This window comes from Plectropomus leopardus, chromosome 8 (assembly GCF_026936395.1).
Source record: "Plectropomus leopardus strain MGB_pleo_1.0 chromosome 8, ASM2693639v1, whole genome shotgun sequence".
Lineage (NCBI taxonomy): Eukaryota > Metazoa > Chordata > Actinopteri > Perciformes > Serranidae > Plectropomus > Plectropomus leopardus.
In genome coordinates, this window is record NC_142183.1 from 18,288,005 (window position 1) to 18,309,969 (window position 21,965).

The 21,965-nt window shown below is 39.3% G+C and overlaps 1 long non-coding RNA gene across 4 annotated transcripts in view; it reads right to left on the reverse strand.

Moving 5' to 3' along the window:
• LOC148188888 (uncharacterized) overlaps positions 1-21,965 on the reverse strand; it is an 82,829-nt gene that overhangs the window by 51,524 nt on the left and 9,340 nt on the right. For all 4 annotated transcript variants that reach the window (XR_015777259.1, XR_015777261.1, XR_015777260.1 and 1 more), the window contains exon 2: positions 19,953-20,173. This is a non-coding gene — a long non-coding RNA (uncharacterized LOC148188888). The remainder of the gene's footprint in view (positions 1-19,952; positions 20,174-21,965) is intronic.

Below are 21,965 nucleotides of genomic sequence, written 5' to 3' on the forward strand. Positions count from 1 at the left end.
ACCAGGCAAAACGACACCTGATAATTTAAATCAAAGTGTTCACTTCAGCTGTTGCTGTGACTTTGAATGGCACTTGTTTTCCGAGCGGTCAATGTCAGGTAAACAAAAGGAAATTAATGTGATGAATGGTCAGGTTGATTTTAGCAGCACATGATTTCCTCTAAAAACTGAACCTTTGGTTGCTCTCCAGGATTTGATTAAACTTGGCTGACCTGTATGCATACTAATGTGATGAAGTGCCCCAAAGTGTCCAGGCGTGATTGCAATATGTATTTTGATTGCCATTATTTTCAACAGACAGTCCTTTAAAATTGAAGGGTGAAGTTCCGTTTGACTCATATTTATGTGATGTTTGGGAGAATTGCACTTAAAATGGTACTGAGACCAATTTTGGAAGCAAGGGATTTGAATCAGCACAGAATGCCGAGGGAAACAAAACAAATGGTCCTAATTCTAACAAATTGTTGCAACGCCAGTGGGCTTCTTCCCAGCGGTTCTTTTATAAATTGGGACATAATGCGGCGGTAAGTCAAAGCACCCCTCATTTTTTATGGGACAAACTCGATGATCTGTGTGCCGAGTGTGGGCTGGAAGACACACACACAAGTGCACTCAGACTCCATCAGGCGCATACAGACACTACACCTGCAGAATTGTAGGCCGAGCTTGCTGGCGATAGTGGGAGGGGATATAAATGGCCCATAGCGGAACCATTCCCAGCGGGCTGATAGCGACAGTCAAGCAAGTTCAAGGTATAATCTCTGTTGGCCCATGAGGGGGACTAATGAGTGACTGGAAGAAGGGGGAGGAAGATGATTATACTTTACATACTAACCTTGGCAACTGGGCCTGTCCTTTAATGACGGCATAATTCAGCGTTCACCTTGGGAGACTGCCACGGGTTTTGGTTTATGAGGTCACCCGGGTAACCTCAATCATTCAAGTGCATGCTCTGTCTTTGCTTCAGTGACTTCCCTCCAACACACACACAGGCGCACAGGCACACACACACACTGCCCCTGTGTTACAGATAGGCTGCCTGCCACCACCACCAGCGGCAGAACAGGTCAGATCACAATCTTCCTTTACTATCCCTCCCGTGCTTGAGATCCTTGTGCGGGGCTGACTTGCAGTTATGAGTGGATTGATAGATGTGCATATAACTCAGGATTAATCTCCCGCTTTGAGTAACAAGGCAGAGTATTGACTTCAATAAATGGATTGTGTATATAACCCAAACAATAACACTGTTCCTTCAGCATCGTTCCAAATCCACAGAACAAGTTGATCATTTTGTCATCCAGTGACACTGTGTTGTTTCCCTTAAAAATGTCTATTTAATAAAATAAAGAATAACCCTCGCGCATGCAGAAGCCCTGCAATTGTGAATAAACACAATCATTTAATTGCTCGATTTATTGCTATGCCAGCAATCATTTTGTCACTGTTGTCACCTTTTCAGAAGTTGTCTTCCTACAGATGCAAAAGTCTTCATGCGCTACAGAGAACCAGGCAGATATAATTCCTTTGATCAATAGAGTGGTTATAGCTGAGCCACGGCATAATGATGCAGTAAATCTCAAGATTTCAATATTCTGCTTTCAAAATGCTACTTTTAAATCTTTATCCTGTGATTTGTTTATTCCTGCTGCTGCTGCAGTGATTTTACTGTTATTTTACTTACTTTTAGAGTTGCCATTTTTCTGCTGTTAAATCTCTACCCTCAACCATCACTAATTGATACTAGATCTTATTACATATTGATCAAAAACAGGCTGTGCCACGTCCGAGAACATCGTCTAATTAGATGATGTATATTTCATGTGGCTCTTTTGCAATACAATACAACACGCTGATGTATTAGAATATCCATTATTCATACAGAACGCCAATACATTTGACATATTTATTTTTCAGTCTGCTTTGGCTGCCAAGCCATTTCAGAAGATGCATGCATTTGACACTAATTTTTGGATGCATTGTGCGGGTGGGGCAAAGTGGCTCTCTTGTCTACATTATTAAAGGCCTCAGATGTGTTTTTCTTGTTTTCAGCTGATGGAAATATATTATCATGAAGCTGTGGAGAGCTGGAGCAGCACAGAAATGTATTAACAGCTCCTGACTTGCTCTGGTGCAAAGTACAGGATGAGTATGCTTGACTCTACAAATATTGCCTGTGCTCCCCGTGTATACAGGAGAAGAGTCGAAGCGTGCGTGTCTGTGTGGTGATCAGAGCAGAGTTTACATTTCAAGTGTGTGAAATCATCACTCGCACTTGTTATGTTAACTCTGCTAAGAGTACAGAGCTTCACATGACCAGAGGGTTAAAGTATAAAGGGAAAGGGGTAGAAAAAAATGCATCTAATGGGAGTAGTAAAATGAGGATTTAACAAATACATTTTGTCAGCTAACAAAGCAGTTTTCAGATGGCAAAAAAATGTCCTGCAGTAGTTGTCGATATTTTTTAAGCTGCATAAGGCATTTTTTAATGTAAAAAGACAAAGTGAGGCTGCATTAGAGAAGACACTTCCATCCTTCACTAATTGAAAAACCATTGATTTGGCCTATATTTGCCCAGATGAAATTCTGATGCTGCAATGAATTTGTCTTAGCAACTGAAACTCTGTGCAGGGACAGACAGAATAACCAACGGATTGTTTTATCCCGTTTTGTGTATTTTTTCAGTGAAGCTAGGGAAATGATAAACATCTTTTTTGTAGTTTACTGGCGTCATCTTACAGATTGTGTAAATGAAGCTGTAATCTTCAGCTGCAATTCCAAGTCATCTAGAAACAGAGTTACAGAGAGTAGCTTTTACTCTTACAATGGAAATGTGGGACCATAAATCAAGACCAACGGGATGCGTCATGACAATCCATAAAAAACTGCACTGACAGTATTTTTTGACAATGAACATACTGTACAATGACAGTGAAATTCGGAAGAATTTACAGCTACTCTATCACTCAATCTCCTGCCATCTCAATTATACTCAGTACTTAGTCTTGTCAGATTTAGCCATGCAGAGTGTCTTTAATGACGACTTTCAGTTCCTCTTTAGAATTTACGGAGAGCTTTGATGTGAGTTGCCAACTCCGATTGCATTCAAGCACCTGTCACTTTTCCCACATTTGAAAAAAGGAAGAGACGGAGAGACATACAGACAGAGAGAGACTAGCAGGTGTGTGCTAAGCCAAGCAATATACTGTAGCCAGACACAAGCCACATCCCATATACGGGCAGCCATCGACAGAGACGTTGTCATCATTATCGCCGTGTGCTACTCCTCAACCAAAAGTCCCCACTTTTATTTGGCCAAGGTTTGGGCAAAACAGTGGAATTGATCGGGAATTGATCAAAACACCCGTACGGCTCTCTCATCTAAAGGGGATTTCATTGATCTGCCAAAGTCCTTCTCTATAATTGCTTCAGTGAAGTGTAGGAACAGCAGTTTCAGGTGGGTAGGTATCACAGGAAAGAACACAGCTTGGACAATTTACAGATCCTTAAAGTAAAAAGACCCCCCCACCACCACCACCACCACCACCATCCCCACCCATCGCAGCACAGACTCCATCCCTTACAACTGCATCGACAAACCCAGTGATCTACTGAAAAGAGGAGAAAAAACCTGATTTTCATAGCCAACCGGACTCTTGATGTTTCAAACTTATTTTGTAAGTTGTTGGGTTTTTTTTTTCAAGCCAAACATCAAATTATATATTCTGATAAAGCTGTAAAACAGCCAAATCTTGTTAATCCATATTATCGGCTCATCTCTCTGTATCTTGATGTATGCATGCAGGCTTATATCAGCGGATAGGTTGTATGTAACTAGACTGCCACCTAGTGAATGCTGTTCAAAGGTCCCCCTCTGGTTTCCACATGAGAGGCGACTGATAGATAGATGCAGCTGCTTTGAGCGAGAAGTCAAAGCTTGTCTCCTGCAGACCCTTTAGATGGCAACACATTTAGGCTGCTGCCAGCGATAACACAAAGAAATGAATTGTAGGTTTTGTAAAAAATCACTACAGAATCCAATCAGTTATCACTTGGCTTCTTTGTTAGACATTTTAGATATAAAAAAAAAACCTGGAAAGTGTTCTAATACAAAATAGAACATGTGTCTTTCATTTGAGACTAATCGTGATATAAGCTAAAGACGCAGAAAACTGTGTTTAATAAACAAGATGCCGTTTCAAAACCAATTAGAACTGCAGTCTACCCATCTGTCATCCTCAGCATCTAACTCTCGCTTCCTCCCTTTTCTCACCCCCCCTCCACCCCCGATCCTTCCAAGGAAAAGGCAAAAGTACACTTTCCATTAGTCCAATCCACAGCCTGTGGAAGAGTTGTCTAATGTAAAAAGCAAAGGCAGTGGCTTCACAGAAATTGAAATTACTCAGCACAGCTTTTATTAGGTACATAAACCACAGTGAGTTGGCTTCCTGGTGCGCCTGACAGAGACTCATAATAATTGTCAAAACACAAAAAAATGGGTTTATGAAAGAAGGAAATGCATATGAGCGGGATAGAGGAATAACATCAGAAAGGTCAGAGACCCTTTGTCTACCAGTAAAACAACTGTTACCCCTCCACTGAAGCAGAGCCTTCTGATCTCGCCTCAGAACAGAAAATGCATACACAGTTTGTACAAACTAAGTCCAACTTTTTTTTTCTTTTTTTTTTTTATAGCCGCAAAAAGCCAAGAAATCAAAAAGCGAGAGAAATGCGAGCAAGACATTGTGAGGATTTTTGTTTCCAGCCTGTCACTGGCTCTTGGCAGTCCAAACAGAGATTTTGTGTTTTGTGGCCAGCATTTGAGCTTAACTTGACAAGAACTAAGAGAAATAAATAATATGTAGGTGGCTTTAACAAGCAATGAAACAGTTGTCAGTTAGTTTTGATGAATTTGGATAATTTTCTATCCCTTATTCATAATCAGGAGCCATCAGATTTGGATCACGTTTATCAGACTGTACATTATGTCTCCAAAATATGCAGAAAGCGCTCCCCATCTCATACAACTGAGTAATGACTAGCCTGGGTAAGTATTGTTAAGGGACTGTTACAGCAAACCCAATGAATTGCACAGCAGGGGCTAATTGAGAGAGAGAGACTGAGGCATGATTGTTGCATTCTCCAGAGATGGTTTTGTCTGAGGCCAGGCGAAGGGGAATGTCGCCTTATCTCTGCTGTGATTACCATGCGTCAAAAGCAGATTACACTCATAAGTATTACTAGGTTACAGCCATTATTTATTAAAAAGCGACATAGCTTGGCAACGGGATTACTCTCTTTAGATTAATCAAACTTCTTTTTCATTCACAATTCATTTCTGATTCTAAAATGGATCTTAATAATAGATGAGCTATAGAACAACAGAAAGAAAAGGAGAAAATAACATTTAACTGTCATGCCGGTTCTGGTTTTTTAATGTTGTGCTGCAGTGATGGGGTATTTTTGCAGGCTTAAATCAATTAAAGCGCTTTAAGAGATGAATTACCCAGCATTTTACTGTAAGCATATATTCTGGCAATCTATCGAACAATGGCATTTGTATAGACATGATTTAATGAACATCTGGTTTTCTGAGGATGCCTAATGATTTCACATTCATCTTCCTCTAAATGGCCAAAGTGCACGCAATTACGTTTTTAATTAGCTGTGAATATGTTTCTGTCAATTGGAGTGATTTATCTCTTATACATGAAATGCATCATGTGATTTCAGAAAGGGTGTATTTAAGAACAAGTGCGCATCTTCTGGGTTAAAAGTTCTGTCATTAGAACATAAGTCTCGCTGAAAAAAAAAAAGCTTTAATAATTCTTGATATTGCTTTGTTCTCCCGTCTGCAGGAGGAGACAACTGGATTATCTTAAAGCAATATTCGTTCTTTCCCAATTCACAACACAAAAAAAATGTAATGACAGGAACACAGATATATTTAATCATTTGGCTTCCCAGCCTGGCCGTTAAACCCTGCTGTCTGCCGCTCAAAGCGAATCAAGAAAATCTCCAGGTCCCTAATGAATACTGTTTGGCACTTCCCAGTCTGTGAGACCTTTTGGACTCCTCAATGCGGTGCTGACAGTCATTTCTTCTGGACCGATCACTAATTCCTCATTAGAAATGATGAGCTTCTTCATCACCTCTCTTTGGAAAAGGTTAGGCCCGGGCCCAGAGGAGAGGTGGGGAGTCCTTCACTCCGGACCTGACGGAAGCTTCACAGGCCTGCAGCTATTGATTGGGGGCTTCAGGTTGCCTCTCCACCAATGTCGGGGTCTGCACTGCAGCATACTAAGCTGATGTGTAATCAATGACTCATACCACAGCCGGCCTCTGTGCACAGACCCGTCAAATTATACAGTAGCCATCCAATATCTGACATAGTGTGTTTTTAAAACTGCCTTCCGGAAGAATGACGCACACAGTGCACACACACCAACGCACACAGGTAAATACACTTTGGAGCGCGCACAAGCTGAACGGTATACAACGATGTGCATACATGTGCAAAAACCTCACAGACACCCACAAACAACCCACATACGCACACACTCAGGCACGCACAAACAACTGCTGGGTCCTGCAGGGCTACTTTGATTTTTCTCCCTCTGTCCAGATGAAATGTTTATCATCTCAAATACTGTGTGAAAAAATATACAAGTTATAAAACCCAATCCTTCTTAGAAACGGTTGCCTTTGGAGTCTAGCAAGCACCAGCTGTGAGACGTGGCCTATTCGTGCACTTGGCCTGGCAGCAGCTCCAACGTGCCCTCCTCCTCTTCATGGGGCTTAATGATATGCACAAGCACACTCCGGGGCCAGCTTCCCAGAGCATTTAATCCACAGAGATATGATACTATGCTGGATGTTGTGTCATCCATCACAATCTCTCTCCACTTTCTTTTTTCCCCTCCCTCTATACCATCATACCGTGCTCACATTGTTTGATTAGGTGCTCTGTTATCTATCTATCTGTCTAACTGACCGCCTCATCTATCTACTTTTAATTGATAGAGTAATCCCACTCTTTTTAAAGTTTAAATTAAAGACTTTGCCAAAAAAGTGTTTCTGTTTTTTTTACTTTGCCGCTATCTTTCGTGCTTTATGCTTATTGCCGCGGTGCCGCTGAACTAAGCTGCCTGGAGATATCCTCTCAAACAAACAGTGTGTTAGGTTCTGTTGCCATCTTTTTGCTTTGATTTCCCATTTATAAAGGTTGAGTGTCTGTATGTGGTGTTCCTTTTTTTGTCTGCTCAACATTAAGAAAGCATCGTCTCTCATTATAGCAGCTTAGTTCCTCTTAAGTTCAGTTTCTGTCATTGTCTCTTCCAAACAAATGCTGTTTCTGCTCATGAAAATGCAGAGCATCACCTTCTATATGCACCGCAGTTTTTTTTTCTTCTTCTTGGAGAAGTCTGTGTTTAAAGCGGAAAATCTTAAAGCTTTCATGCTCTCTTATATTTTATACTGACAACGATTGCAAAAGGACATTTGTTTTTATGAAAATGTCAGAGATTATTACTTTATGGTGATACAAAAGATTCAAGCTATTCCATGTATAAATCACAAAAACTGCATTACAGCCTCAGTGGAAAGTGTTTCTTGCATTTATCAATATAAATTCTCCAAATCAATATTGTTAAGTCAACACATGCCCATCAACACAATCCTTTATCCATTACATGCTCCATTACATTGTCCCTACGGTTTCCCGACAAGCCATTAGGTAACAAAATCTCGCAAAGGAAACCCAGTCTCTCACATCGCAGGGCGGTCAGTGTGGAGCCTTTATCACGATTTGTTTCCCCGCCTTCCTCTGGGTTTTACTGCGCAGTATGGAAGACAAATGGATGGCCATTAGTAGTGTATTAATTACATGTAGAGAATTACTTTGTTCATCAATCAAGCAATTTCTCCCTCATCTTGTCAAGTGTAATTTGGTGACACAATGAACAAAACCTGGTAGGCCTGCTCTGTTCTGATCTGTGCTGTTAACAGCCTGTGTGGTGTTGACAGACTGGAACACTGAATGCATCTGCCTCTTGTTTCTTCTACAGAAGCACACCGCCGTGCCACCCTGCTGAGCAAAGGTTCACAAAAACACCTCAAATAGAACTGACGCAAATTATCATGTCAAGATAGATTAATTGCAAAGATCGCTGAGAGACTAATGATTACTATTGTCAGAATGCGTAGATGCGCAGACACAGCAGTAGAACCGCTTTTTTGTGGCCATCATATACAATTATCTGTTCTTCTCTGCAAGAATGAATGTCAAAGTTGCAACGCGTCTAAATCCAAATACCACAAATGATTAGAACATGTAGACTTTGGGCCGTCAGTACAGAATAATGGGATACTGCTGGGGAAGTATTTCTGAGCTCTTTTTAGATTCAAATGAATTACTCCAAAAAAAGATTTGCAGTACTATACCTCTGTTTCTGGAGTACATGTGCAGCGGGTGATGTCATGCATCATCATTTGGTACACACACTGTGGAGTTTAAGCAAAGATACTGACGACAAATATACTGTGCATGTGATAAATGTAGGTAAAAACCACCAAATCATGTAAGGGTGGGGGGGGAAATCATTCTTGGATGCATTACAATTTTCTCTTGAAAGATTATATCTGCATCAAAAATCAAAAACTGACATTGTGGTCGCCTCAGGATTAACGTTAGCTGGCATATGCTGGCTTTTTGCCGGTATCAGGTTTGCAGTACATGAAAATGCCAATGGCAAAAAACTTGCGGTGCAAAATAAATAAACAAATTAATTAATCAATAAATAGCCTATTAAAAAAATCTTATATTGTGTAACCTACAATAGATTTTGCCAAGACAACTTAAATATAAACATATATTAAGCAGATCAGATTTTAGGATTTTAAATATAAATATATATATAAATATATATATAATTCTAATGATATAATTATTCATCCACTAAAGCTGCGCAGGGTGCATCCCTGCCTTCAGAGCATTCAGCACATTCAAGGCTGTCACGGTCTTTGCATTAGCGGGCTCTGTCTAGTTAAGTGATCGCATCATGGATCACATTCTCCAGGAAGACTTTCAACACACCAGGGATCCCCTCAGAGATCAGAACACAGATGAGACTTCACTTCAGCACTGCGAGCTGAACGGTGGATAGCAGACTTGGCAATTTATTATGACGCTTATTTTCACATTGTTTAATCTGACGTATTTCCTGCTGCTTGAATATAGGCTGTTATATGGCTATTTTAAAACATCTGTCTAGTAATTCTGTATGACCAAAATTCTAAAATATTAACAACCACATTACCCATCAAAAAAAAAAAAAAAACTTGTGTAAACCCTGGATTTCCTGTAAAAATTGTTTAAGACTGGGCTGTATGTTCCCTAATGCTAATCATATTGGATGGGGAAATAAAATGGACATAAACATGCGCATCATGTTTACATTCTAAGTTAGGCCAGGCCTCCGTTTCTTACTGCTATTGTATTAATATAAGATAATGAAAGTAAATCCATTGGATTTTATTTTACTTATGGATCATTACAATTACATTTTGAAGGTAGCAAGTAGTCACACAGTGAGAAAAAATATGTATAAAAATCAGAAATGTTGACGCATCAACATTCATAGATAATATTATAATTGCATTGTAGCCCTCTGAATCTGAATTAAATTAAATTTTGAGGTGCCCTGAGATTCCAGTTCCCATAATTATGCGCTAAAAAGATATGCACCGCATAGAGACACACTGAACAGATATATCTGTGCACTGATTTAAATCATGATTAAAGCCATTAGTGATGTTCTATTCTTAAAAAAGGAGCAGATGGAGATAAAGAAAAGCAGCAGAGTGATTTTTAAACCAGGAGGTGTATTGGGCCAAAGTGTCTTTAACTCAACAAAGAAGGGATGCACTTAATATTTTTTATACATTCAGTGTACAAAACAATGCACTGCACTTTTATTACATTTCGACCTTCATTTTTTTTCTGTAGCATTAACAATTACACTACTTCTTTTCAGTACACCAATAATTTGTGTCATTTCTATATATATGGTTACATTTAGTCTTTGCAGAACAGTAAGCACAATATTGGATTGTCTCTGCAGAGGTATGAGTAACTCTGGTGTAGGCCCTCAGGCACGGGTATGACAACAGAGGTAAGAACAAACATTTTTACCTCCTCTGAGCCTCTGCACTGCATCCTTGGCCAGTTTAGTGCGTACAAGGCCCCCTGCAAATACACCGTGTGATACCATTGACACAGATTATGGATTTTACCTTCTTAAAAATATGCTATGTGGGAGCGTGGAAATGTCAGGGAAGGCACCCAGGCTCTGAGATTTACTGGGAATTTATAGATCACCAAATGCTGCTCTCTAAGGAGAAAGAGAGGGAAAGTCCATGTAGGAGGCTCGTCAGAATGCAACCACTGCTTCCCATTTCACCTCGAGCAAGAACCGATATCTGGCAAATTTGCATATACATGCATTTGCACAGATCCAATCAAACGTCAAGGTGCCGACACAATTCCAGGATTCAAAGCAGAATACCAACCAGTGTTTCAGCTGTAACTAATACCCACAGCCTAAGGAAGTAGAGGGGAGGGCGCTTTATCTTTGGAACAGATAACATTTAAACCACAGAGGGGTTTTAAGGCAGACGGCATACACAGCACAGGTCAGGTCACCTGTTCTTGTTACAGCTGGAGTGTGTCAAGCAAGTAGAATGGATTAAAGGTGGACAAGCCATGCTGTCATGTAATATTCAGTTCAGTGGGGCATCTGTTTTGTATATTGCTAAATAATTATTTGTAGAAAGCATCACATGCCTCAACAGTACATGCCTGATAAACAGGATGTGACCACATTTTCATGGTAGACGTGTGACCAATTTCGGATCAAATCAAGGTTAGCTGGTAAAGCTTATGGCTGTATTGAGATAAGAAGTTATGCTTACATCAAGACTTGTATCTTGCGAATCTCTGCATAGAAAATCTCAAACCGTGTGCGGCTCATTTTGTGGTCTTGTGCTGTTTCAAAGACGTCTTTCTAGGTTTTATTGGAGTATATCAGCAGCCAGTGACCGCATACTGTAAAACCAAAATGCAGCGGTTGTTAAAATCATATCAAATCAAAGTGTAATGATTGTTCAAAATCCCCCCACCCCCTGAAATACAGTTAATGAAAGTGGAGAAACACAGTGGAGGAAAGGAAATGGAACAGAGGTGAGTGAAAGAATATATTAAGGCTTGAATGGAGAGATGGAGGAAAAATATTCCTCATTCGCAGCCTTCAGAATGTGTTATTAGGGAATGATTTCAACAGGCTCTTAGTAGCTCTCATTAGATGGTGTATCAAACCAGAACAAAACTCACTTCTCCTAACTATGTGGAGGAAGTGGATTGGAAAATTAAATGGGGAGAGGAGAGTGAGGGAGCAGTCTCTGCCACGCTCTTGTCACCGTGCCCCTGCTCCCACTAACAAGTCCGCTCAGTCGACTCGGGCTGAAAGTCATTCACATGGTCTTTAATTTCACTTCATTGATTGGAATTTAAAGCCCCGGAATATAGCAAGGAAGACATTAAGATTATCTATTCCCTAAACCATGCACCGAACATTTGTTTTTAAATTGCGGTACAGTATGGCTGAAACCTTGTCTTTTGAGTTTGCAGCCCTAAAACTTCAGAAACTTTGCAAACTGAGTTTGCACTCACTGCTGGGTACTATATGAGTGCCTGCAGTTTCTAAAAAAGTATATATTTATATACTGCATGCTGTAGATCAATAAAAGTAACATTTCATTAATCTTGACATGCTGTTCCTGCTTGATGCCAGATGCTGGGGACACAAGCTGTCGAAACAATAGACATGCTCTTCAGAGCTTACTTTCCCCTTCCCCGTTTTTCCTTTGTTTGCACTTCCAAAGACGGCATTACATCTGTCAGCAAGATATGATTTACATAAACATCAAACTAGTCTTCTGAGTATCTGTCAGGGAAACTCTTGAGACTTGCAAAATATTAGCATTTCAAGGTTGCATTTACACTATGTTCATATCTGTTTTGCATATACTATTTTTGTGTGTTTTTAATTTACGGTTATATGGTTGTTTGTGTCTCTGACCAAAGCCAAAGTGTTAGCATTTTAGGCATGGAATTGCTCAATCATTAAATAGTAATAACATTGGTTTTGAGAATTAAAAGAAGAAAAAAAAACAATCGCCGGCTTAAATACTTGATGAAAACAGTCCATAACTGAGCATCTTGTGTGTAAGCGGCAAGAAAAACATTCCAAATCATGCAGTATTCAGCTGGTGATAAGAAAATCAATCAAGAAAAGAAATATAAACAGTATTTCAATTCACTCAGCAACTGAATGCAATCACATCTTGAAATAGAAATTACACCTTGGATAAGTGCATGGCTATTTTATGGATTACTTTTGCCACTGATTGTATACCACTCATGTAACACGACAGCTTTTGCATGATGGAATTGCTGTTAACGACAACTGTATGGAAATTACATGATGTTTGACTGCGGTATTTTTTTTTGTGTAAGCTTGTGTTGGTTTTGTGTAGACATGTGCGTGCTTTGGTCAACGCCTGTGATGATGTGTGGGCACAGAGTGTCACCTTTGAAAGAGACAAAAGTGGCACTCTTGGTTACATTTGCATGATTAGTTGTTATTGCTTAACAGAGCTGAGCACTGGTCTGGAATTACTGCTGTACAGAGAGAAGCAAATGACCAGCTTTATGGATTTTTTTCACACCAAAAGAACAAAAAATCTCGATAACATGCCTTGTATCTTTGTAAACAGGTAATCTGTGCCTATTTAGAAAAGCTCGATTTCTTGGGTTTTTTTGTTATCTAGAGCCACTTCAATATTCTTCTGTTATTGTTCTATTTGCCCTTATGTACAGTGGGAAAGAAGGACAAATGTGCTATGATGGCCCAAAACATTTTCATTAGGAGAGATATGCTGCAGATTAAGCAATTCAAAAACACATTGGAAAATCCAAAACAAATACAACAATAACATACTGCATATGAACAAACCAACTGCAAAAAAGGCAAAACAAGTGAATTAACAACAAACACTCTGCAAATACAGAAAAGATGAAAAGTCAAAAATAGCGATCCACGAAATTCGATGTTTTCTGATAGGCTATATGCTGATATTTTCTGACTCATTTTGGCTGATTGTTGATGCCGATAACAATATATGCACATATGTATTTCCACCTAACTGCAGAGATTATCAAGAGTCTCCTGTAGTTAAATTATCATATTACACCTACTGTTATTGTGATGTCTCACTTGTGGCAGATACAGGCATAAAATTTAATTCTTTTAAAATTTACTGGGCAAAACAATAACACTACTTTCACCTTTCATGTCACACATGCCAGATTTATTCTTATGTAACAAAATTTAAACAAAACTGTACTATTCCTCCCACTTAACAAGCTTGGATGATGCTCTCCCTAAGACAATCCTGACGACAGACAAAACCAAATTTGGCAAATTTGACCTCTTTCAATTCATTAAAGTGGCATAATTCAATACATCATCTTGTTGGCCGTTCAAACAGGCAGAAAAATTTGTTACACCAATATTTTTTAATTTTAAAGCCATTATCTGCAAATACTGATGACATATTGATATTGTCGCGCATCCCTGGTCAAAAACACAAAAACACCCAAAAATAAATGGAACAGAAAAACGCTAGAGGACGAGGGAGTTTGTTTTTGAAGTGAAAAGAAAAGTGGAGTGAAGACGCAACACAAAACCATATAAATTTCTTTCATTTTTTTTGATTCGGCCTTAGTCTTTTTACGCTATTACAAAGAGAAATAAATTTGCTAAGTAGGGTAAGAGTCATACTCCTATTTTTACACATAGCCCTCCCCCTAGAGGCCTGATGAACTTCTGTTTTGTTGACTGAATATGCAGCATTTTTGTAGTGCATTTGGGGTTTTTTTTTAGGTTTTGCATTGTTTCTGTATTCACAGCTTTTTCCCTGATAAAGTATTTGCTTTGCCATTTGCAGCACACTGCTGTTGTATGTGTTTATTGTGTTTATGAAGCACGTTTCTCCTGATAGAAATGTTTTGGGCCACTGCAGGTTTGCCCTTGTTGGCCACCGTACTAATACCTCAACTTTCCTCTTTTTTTCCTGTGTCAACTAAAAACACCATTCTGCGCAAAGGCTGGAGGACTTACATGAGTAATAGCTAAGACCTGTGCAGACCTCCACTTGGACCTACAATATGTGGTCTCCTGAACTTATATCTTAAACATTCTACTTCAAGACTGTATACATCAATATTGCCTTTATATGTGGTATTTTACTTTGCTCCGGTGTAAGGATCGATACTCTATGAATTTTTAAGCGCATCTTAGCTCCGGGGATAGCCTGTAACCTGTGGCACTGACAATCTCATTTGTGCCTTCAGTCCTCCTCAAAGCTCTGAGGTAAGTTTGAAGTACCAAACTTATCTTGATGAGACACAGGCAGATGATCCTTAGTGTGCACAATAATATATGAATTTAATGTGAAACCCCATTCAAATTCTTAGATATATGAGACATATTATTTTATTTTAAGCAGACAATTTTTCTCCTGACTTTATTGTTGGTTTAAAAGAAATTGCATTCTGTAGATGGAAACATCTAAACATTTAAATTCCCTTGGCTCTGTGCTGTGTTAAGACTAATACGAAAGTGCCGGTGATGGATCCGTTAAGACGGCCTATCTCTTCTGTCAGAAACCAAAAAATGGTGGAGCAGAAGGCTTGATTTGGTTTTACAGTGTTCCATTTTTGTTACATGAGAAGTGAACAAAAGTGCACTTCAGGTTTAAGCTTTGCAGAATAGGGTCGGGAGTCAATAACGGTCTTGGGGTAAACTCTTCTGTTGAATCTTTCCATTGCTGACCAGCTCACACGTGCCTGAAAATAAAGCGTATGTGGTGTAACAGTTCACAGACAGCAACTGGCATGCCTGTGATGTATTTTCGACTAACACCAACTTACACAGACTACATAATTGGCTGCTTTGCATTTTCTGGATGTGTTCGACTTTTTTTCTATTTCGAGCTGACATCCTCAGCTGGCTTTTTTTTTTGTTGCGTTTTTTTAAAATGCTGAACATGTGCAGCGAACATTGCTCTCAACTCTAAACATCGCATCGGCTGCAGTGGGAGTGTTCAACGAAGCAGTATGACCTTCGATAACCAAGATTTACTTCTCCCAAACTGACATGTGCCATTATTTACTGCTGCTGTGAATTAAGTTCAGTTCAATGTTGCTCTGAAAAATACAACAAAGAAATGTGACTTTAGATTGCTTTAATCCCATCGTAAATCTTTTATTGTGGGTATAATCAGAATTTTTAAGATTCACTTTATTCTGAAACTATTTCAAAGGGATATGAAAGTGTTAGAGCATTTTTCATCAGAAGAAAATGTCAAAAACATCAAATTATTAAACAAGAAATATATTAAATGTGTAGTCAAGTTCATCTGAAGGCACCCTGTGTGAATGTAAATATAAATATATAGTTGATTTAAATAATTTAAAAATATTCAGTCACTGTAATTTTCATGGAAAAGCCCTCAAGCTATCTCCAGGCATTGGCAGGTGAACCTGTCCATTTTCTTGGAATTAAGGCCAAGAGCTTTTGCCCCTGATTTCAAAAGCTATGGGGCAGGAGTTAGAGATAAATGATTTAAATATTTCTGATGTTGTGCCCAAGTTGAGAGTTAAGCTCCAGCACAGCTCAGTGCTGAATACGAAAAATTTTGCCTTGATATGGATTTTGGTGGCATTTAAAGGAAACATCAACACAGGAAGTCTGTTTTGTGGTGTGGGGCCACTGAAAGAGAAGAACTTCTTGAGAAGCTAAAAGACTGAATTTGAAAAAGGCTTATTTTGGGGGGCTGCAGTAGAAAACTTTTTTTTAATAAAAGACTCACAAAAGCAGGTTTGGCACACAATGAGTACTGTAGAACTGATGTCTATGTAGATAAATTGTAGTATCTGTGCTGAAATGTTGTCCATTAATGACGATTAAATAGAAGACATTTCTTTTTAAAAATCTGCTTTCTTGTCTAATGATTACAGACCATATTGGATCCCTAAGTATGTACATACTGATATCAGTTACTTCAAAATTCCAGTACTCACATTAAATTATTATTGTGCACTTGAGTATTCACAAAAGAAAAAAAAATCTAATGTAAGAATAGAAATGAAAATTGTTAACTCATGGAAAACCAGTGCAACGTGATTTTCAAACAACCAGGCTTCAATTTGCCTCTTACACCAGTAATTCACAGTAAATGTAAGAACAATCTGCAAACTTTCTGTCATTGCCTTTACATACGTGAGACACAGCACTGACGGGCCGCTGTCCCCTGGGTCTCAAGCTGTTTAAATCCAGGTTCATTCAACGTCTGCCCGATTGGCACCAGCTAACAGCAGCAGCAGCTGTTTAACACTCCCAACAAACTCACACAGACACCAAAATGGTTTGACTCCGTCCATTGATAACCATTTGGCCACATTAGCCGTAAAATGCTAACAGTTCGCCCTGCCACTGCTTGTGTGTGCGCACGAGTGGACTGTCACCAACTGTTCCCCGGTGCGGAGCTTCCACTCCCGCAGCAGCAGTCTTATGATAAACAGAAACAGAGCAACAGGGGGCCAAGGAGGCGCTGAGTAAAACAATAACTCACACTGCACACAGCTCTACAATGAAATACGATTTTACCCATTTTAAATAATAAAAAAATAATGAAGTCATGTTCACATTTAGGAGATTACGTGCCAAATACTCTATACACTGAATTAAAACTGATGTCCAAATAAAGTACTCCAGGACTTATGCCCATCCTTGATGTATTTAAGGACTTACATATGTAGCATATTTCTCTACGTGTGCTTTATTGCTGTGACTTACTGATCTGTTGAATTCAACTCATGATAAATGTGTGCGTTGCTTTATTGATAGTACATCATAATTTAAAGACATTGAGCCCTTTTATAAATACCCAAGTTGTCAAATTTCAATGAAAAACTGACTTTCATTATACAAAAATAATTTCTGGTGATGACTGTGTTAAAGACTATGGCACAGACATCATGGTCAGGGAGTTGTGTCTTTCCATCTGAAGCTCAGCACTTTGATTTGGGGACAAAGAATGGCACTGGTGTAGTCAAAAATAGGATCCACCTCTCAGAATTTGATGCAGTCTGAAATGACACATGATTTCTAGTCCTTATCATCAGCTCAACCTTTCTTAAGTTTCCTTGGCAGAGAGAGGTAATACACGTTGGGATGGGTTGGACTATAATCCCTGTGGATACAGTGAATCTACATTGGCAAAAGGACAATAGTAATGATATTCACCTAATCTCCCTTGACAGATTCAGGACATGCTTTTCATTAACACAAAAGTGGATAAGAGAGCAATAAGCACTGTTTCAGAGTTTACCTAAATCCTTTAAAGCTAACTGAGATTCACATTCTGGTGTCGCCCGTCTCTGTCTGCTTGGGCTTAAGCCAATGCAGGTACCATATTTACAGAGCTCTTTGACATACTTTTTCAGCTGCATTTTCAGGGTGTGACTACAAACAATAGCAGAGACACAGTTAATTTCACAGCTGGCCATGTGAACTTAAGGAATAAAGAAGGTCCATTTACGAAGACGCTGTGCCTCTGTTTTGTACTTTAATGAGTGCTTTTGACATTTAGCGTGAATGAAAAAAGGTTAGTATAAAATCTGTGCTGTTAAGACGCTGCTGAAAGCTTCCCTATTCAAAAGCATTTCATGTTTCCTAATGTGCTTAATATCTTTATAAAAGCATCTCTATATAAACTAACTGCTCGTGCAGTTTAAGTGTTAAATCCCAAAGCATTATAAACATATTGCGATAAAAACAATCATAAGCTGATGATCTTATCAGATTATGATCTTATTCAGTTTAATTAAAACACACAGGTTGCAGTCTGTTAAGCGTGTCTACTTTGTCAACAACATCCTTTATTGTCTGAAAAAAGAAGCATCAGATTGTGCTGTCAATTATTTTTGTCAAGAACAGGTGTTTTATAAACGCTGGCTATGTCATTTGATAAAGATACTTAGCATGTCTTGAGGTTTGGAAGAATCTCGAAAACGCCTAATTGTCTCTTTTTTATGTGAAGAGAAAAAGTGTCAGTGGAGCTTCCATTCAGATTGCAAAGGAGGTAAGAAGAGGGAGGATAGCACTTATTTTTCTTTTTAATTAGCTTCATCTGAGGAATTATCCAGCACTAATATAATGGCTCGATTCATCTCCCACACCATCTGGTGTGAGAGCGGTGTACCTCTGGAGCTGATTGCTTTCCCCCGGTGCTGTGTCGAGGTAATAGGCTGTTCAAAGGCTGCTCTGGGCTCGGACAGCTGAGCAGAGGTGGGGCAGGAGCAGCTGGCCTTGGCGCCATCACCTGCTGCCTGTCAGAAGGCTTTCAAATATGGTCCATCCACACCCTAAGTGTATGTATCTATGTGTGCGTATGTGTGTGTTTGTGCACATGTGCAACATACTTGAGAGTCAACTTTAAGCAGAGCACGAATTTCAACCTCGTCCTGAAGACGAGTGGAGTGAGGGGGTAGAGAGAGAGCATGTCATTAGGACTCTTGTGAACATCTGGGGGAGGTGAGACAGGTGACAAATAAGCAGTAGTGTCTGGAGATGATACCGGCACTTCAGTTAGTTTGCACTTCTGCACCCCATGTCAAATGACACAGTTAAGAAGACATATAATTTGCTGTATATAAATGGCTTTTTGGTGAACTGTTCAGAAGCCTCTGTAGTATTTCAAACACTTGAACGGTATCTCAGCATCCGCACTTTTTTTTAAATCGTGTCATTGTCACTGAAGTTTTGGTTCAAAAACTATATTTGTCGCAATAGCGTGGGTTCATTTGACAGTTTGACAACATCTGGTTTGCCCCGAGTCCTTCAAGTCTGTCCAACAGTGCAGCGCGCCCACAGCGTCTCCGCATCGCTGACACCTGTTGACTTTGACCTGTTTTTGATCAACAAACGTGTGGTGTAAATCTAATTTACTGCAGCTTAGAGGATGGAGGCCTGACACTTCACTGTTTTGATGCAGTCCTTAAGATATACTATGCATGATTTCTAAAAAAAAATGCACAGACTCATACAAAAGTGGTCCCTTTCAGTCATCACTTATGACCCACTAGAAGTGTGTGCCGGCGTATTTTTCTGCAGAGACTGTCCCTGAATTTTCTTATTTTCGTCTTACTTTGCTATGTTTGAGACATTCTAGGGCACAGCACAGAGGTCAGGTAAGGACTTAATGAAAAGGTAGCAACCAGGTGTCAGACCATAGACACATCGCCGAAAAAAAGCAAGTATATCAAGGCAAAACTCCAAGCAAAGTCAATCTGGGTTGGATTTCACTTTTGCCAGCGATACTATTTACAACCAGTAACAATGCCTGTATAGTATAACTTCAACACCTCCATCACCCCTGTTTTCAACAGCAAGTTTTTAGGGAAACAGCTTTGATCAACACACACCAAGCTACCTCCCCAGAGGCAAATGGCAGACAGAACAGTGAAGAATTGAGCAACTAAAAAGCCAAATGTTTTCCTTAATTGCTAAAGACAAAGAGGCTGTCTGTGGGTCTGAAAAGCTGAGCCAATAAAGTGCCTTAAACTTGCATTCTTTGTAATATCCAGCAGGGGGCAACCTACATCTCACTTGATTTAATCAACTCAGTAAACATTTTTCTACTGAGTTTATGGTCTCAATTACCAGTTTCAAGTTTTCTTCATTACAGCATGTTGTTAATTTTGTAAATTATGATCCCATTTAGAGTAAAATAGACAGTAAAGCAGGGTATGTGGAAAGTGAATCTACCTTGTGATTGACGAGTTGATACCATGGTGGTGTCCTCAGGTTCTCATTCAGATCGACCCCTCGCTCCGCCACTGCTCCACCGTCTTGTTGAAATGTGGTCACATCCGTCTCCAAAAAAACACGATGGCGAGGGTAAAAGTGCCAAACTTGAGGCTTCAAAATGGTTGTCTATAAACCAATCCTTGACATCACGGTGGCTACGGCCATTTCTTTTTTACAGTCTGTGGTGGAGACCAAAACAGAGACAAAAAGGACAGTCATCAAGTCAAGTCATCTGAAATTTGACTTGAGGTAAATACTAATGTGGCAACAGTTTGCTAATAATAATATAATATAAACCACTTACCATATCAACTAAATAAATAATATTATAAAATTGACCAAAATAATAATAATAATAATGTAGGTTTAAGTAACAGTTAAGGCTTTGTGGACTTCCTCCAAGATGCTAGCTAATAGCCAATATACAAGGACATTCTAGGAATCTCTGATTGTTTTCCTTAATTCTTGTCCCAAAATGTCTTCCATCATAACATTATGCAAGATGTCAAACTAAAACTGTGAAAAGTGCAGTAGTTTCAGGAGATAACAGGCCAAAATAAAGAGAATTTCAAAGGCTAACTGGCTATGCTGATAACAAAAACTAATGTTAGCTTGATAAAAATGAATCTCAGCCCCTCTAGCTTCTGCCTTCCTTTTTCTGTGCAACCGTCAGCTGTTTGGTCTGCCATCTACTGCGACCCTGTTGCAACAAGAACAGGTGCTTACATATAAGGGCACTGCTCCGTGCTGGTCTTAATCAAGTACAACAAATACCTGCAATACCCAACATAGAGAAAACGTGTGATATAATGAAGACGCACTGACTGCACAGCGTTAAGTGCGGGAACTGAGTGTGTGTATCTGTGAAGAGGGGAAGGAGGTGAGGAGGAGGAGGAGGGTTGGGGGTTATTGAGGGTATCTTATCAAACAGTTGAGCAGCTTTATGGCTTCTAATAGGCACCCTGTCGGATTGAATTGTAAATATGGAGCACCATTGTGCATTCAGAGGTGTGTACATCCTCTGCTTCATTTACCAGATGCTAAGTCATGACCAACCCGTTTATTACACCGTGCAATCCACAATTAAAATGGAGAGAGGCTCACAAGGAAAAAGCCATTTACCTTAGCCCGAGCTGCACTTACACACCAGACACAAATTTTACTGTTACTTGAAAACTTTCCATGCATGGAGCACATTATCATTTGATTTCCATCCAGAGTTCTCAATTAAAATTATACAGAGGTTGCATTTCATTACCTGAGCTCGGGGCAATTTGCAGGCCATTAAGCTTCTACCTGTATCAGTGGAGATGTTTTCGAGGTGAACATCTGGGGTTGAGGAGGCAGAGCATGAAATGAAATGCCCCTGGCTCTCTGTTCTGCCTTTTGTCCAAAAAAAAGGGCTAGAGGTATTAGAACGCCATGCATAGTAAAGAGTGTGTTTCTACGGGCTGCAACAAATTGGTCGGGGATCTGAATTGAAATTGAAAATCGACCATGAATGTTATGATATCAACTTTGTCATACAGTCACCACAAAAGCCACAAAAATACATTTCAACATGTACTACTGGATCGGGTTTTACTTATCAAGCTAAGGAATTATACTGGAGTTGGTTCATTATTATTATTATTATTACTATTATTATTATTATTATTACTATTATTATTATTATTGTGCTTTCCCAGAATGCATCTGGCTTTGAAACACCTTGAACATGTCACCAGTTTCTTAGCTGTCTAAATCCCGAGGACCTGTAAAAATGCAAAGTGTTCCTTGCTGAATTCCCCATAAAGGGATCAAGGTTCTCTATAAAACTGTAATTGATTTCTGTACCATGCAATAATAAAGACTTACCACGAGGAAACTACTCTTACGAGAGCTTTTAGGAATCAGACCTCATTACACCTCGGATCTAATGTTTTTCTCTAAATCATGATTTAAAATACAAACTGCAATTATGTTGCCTAA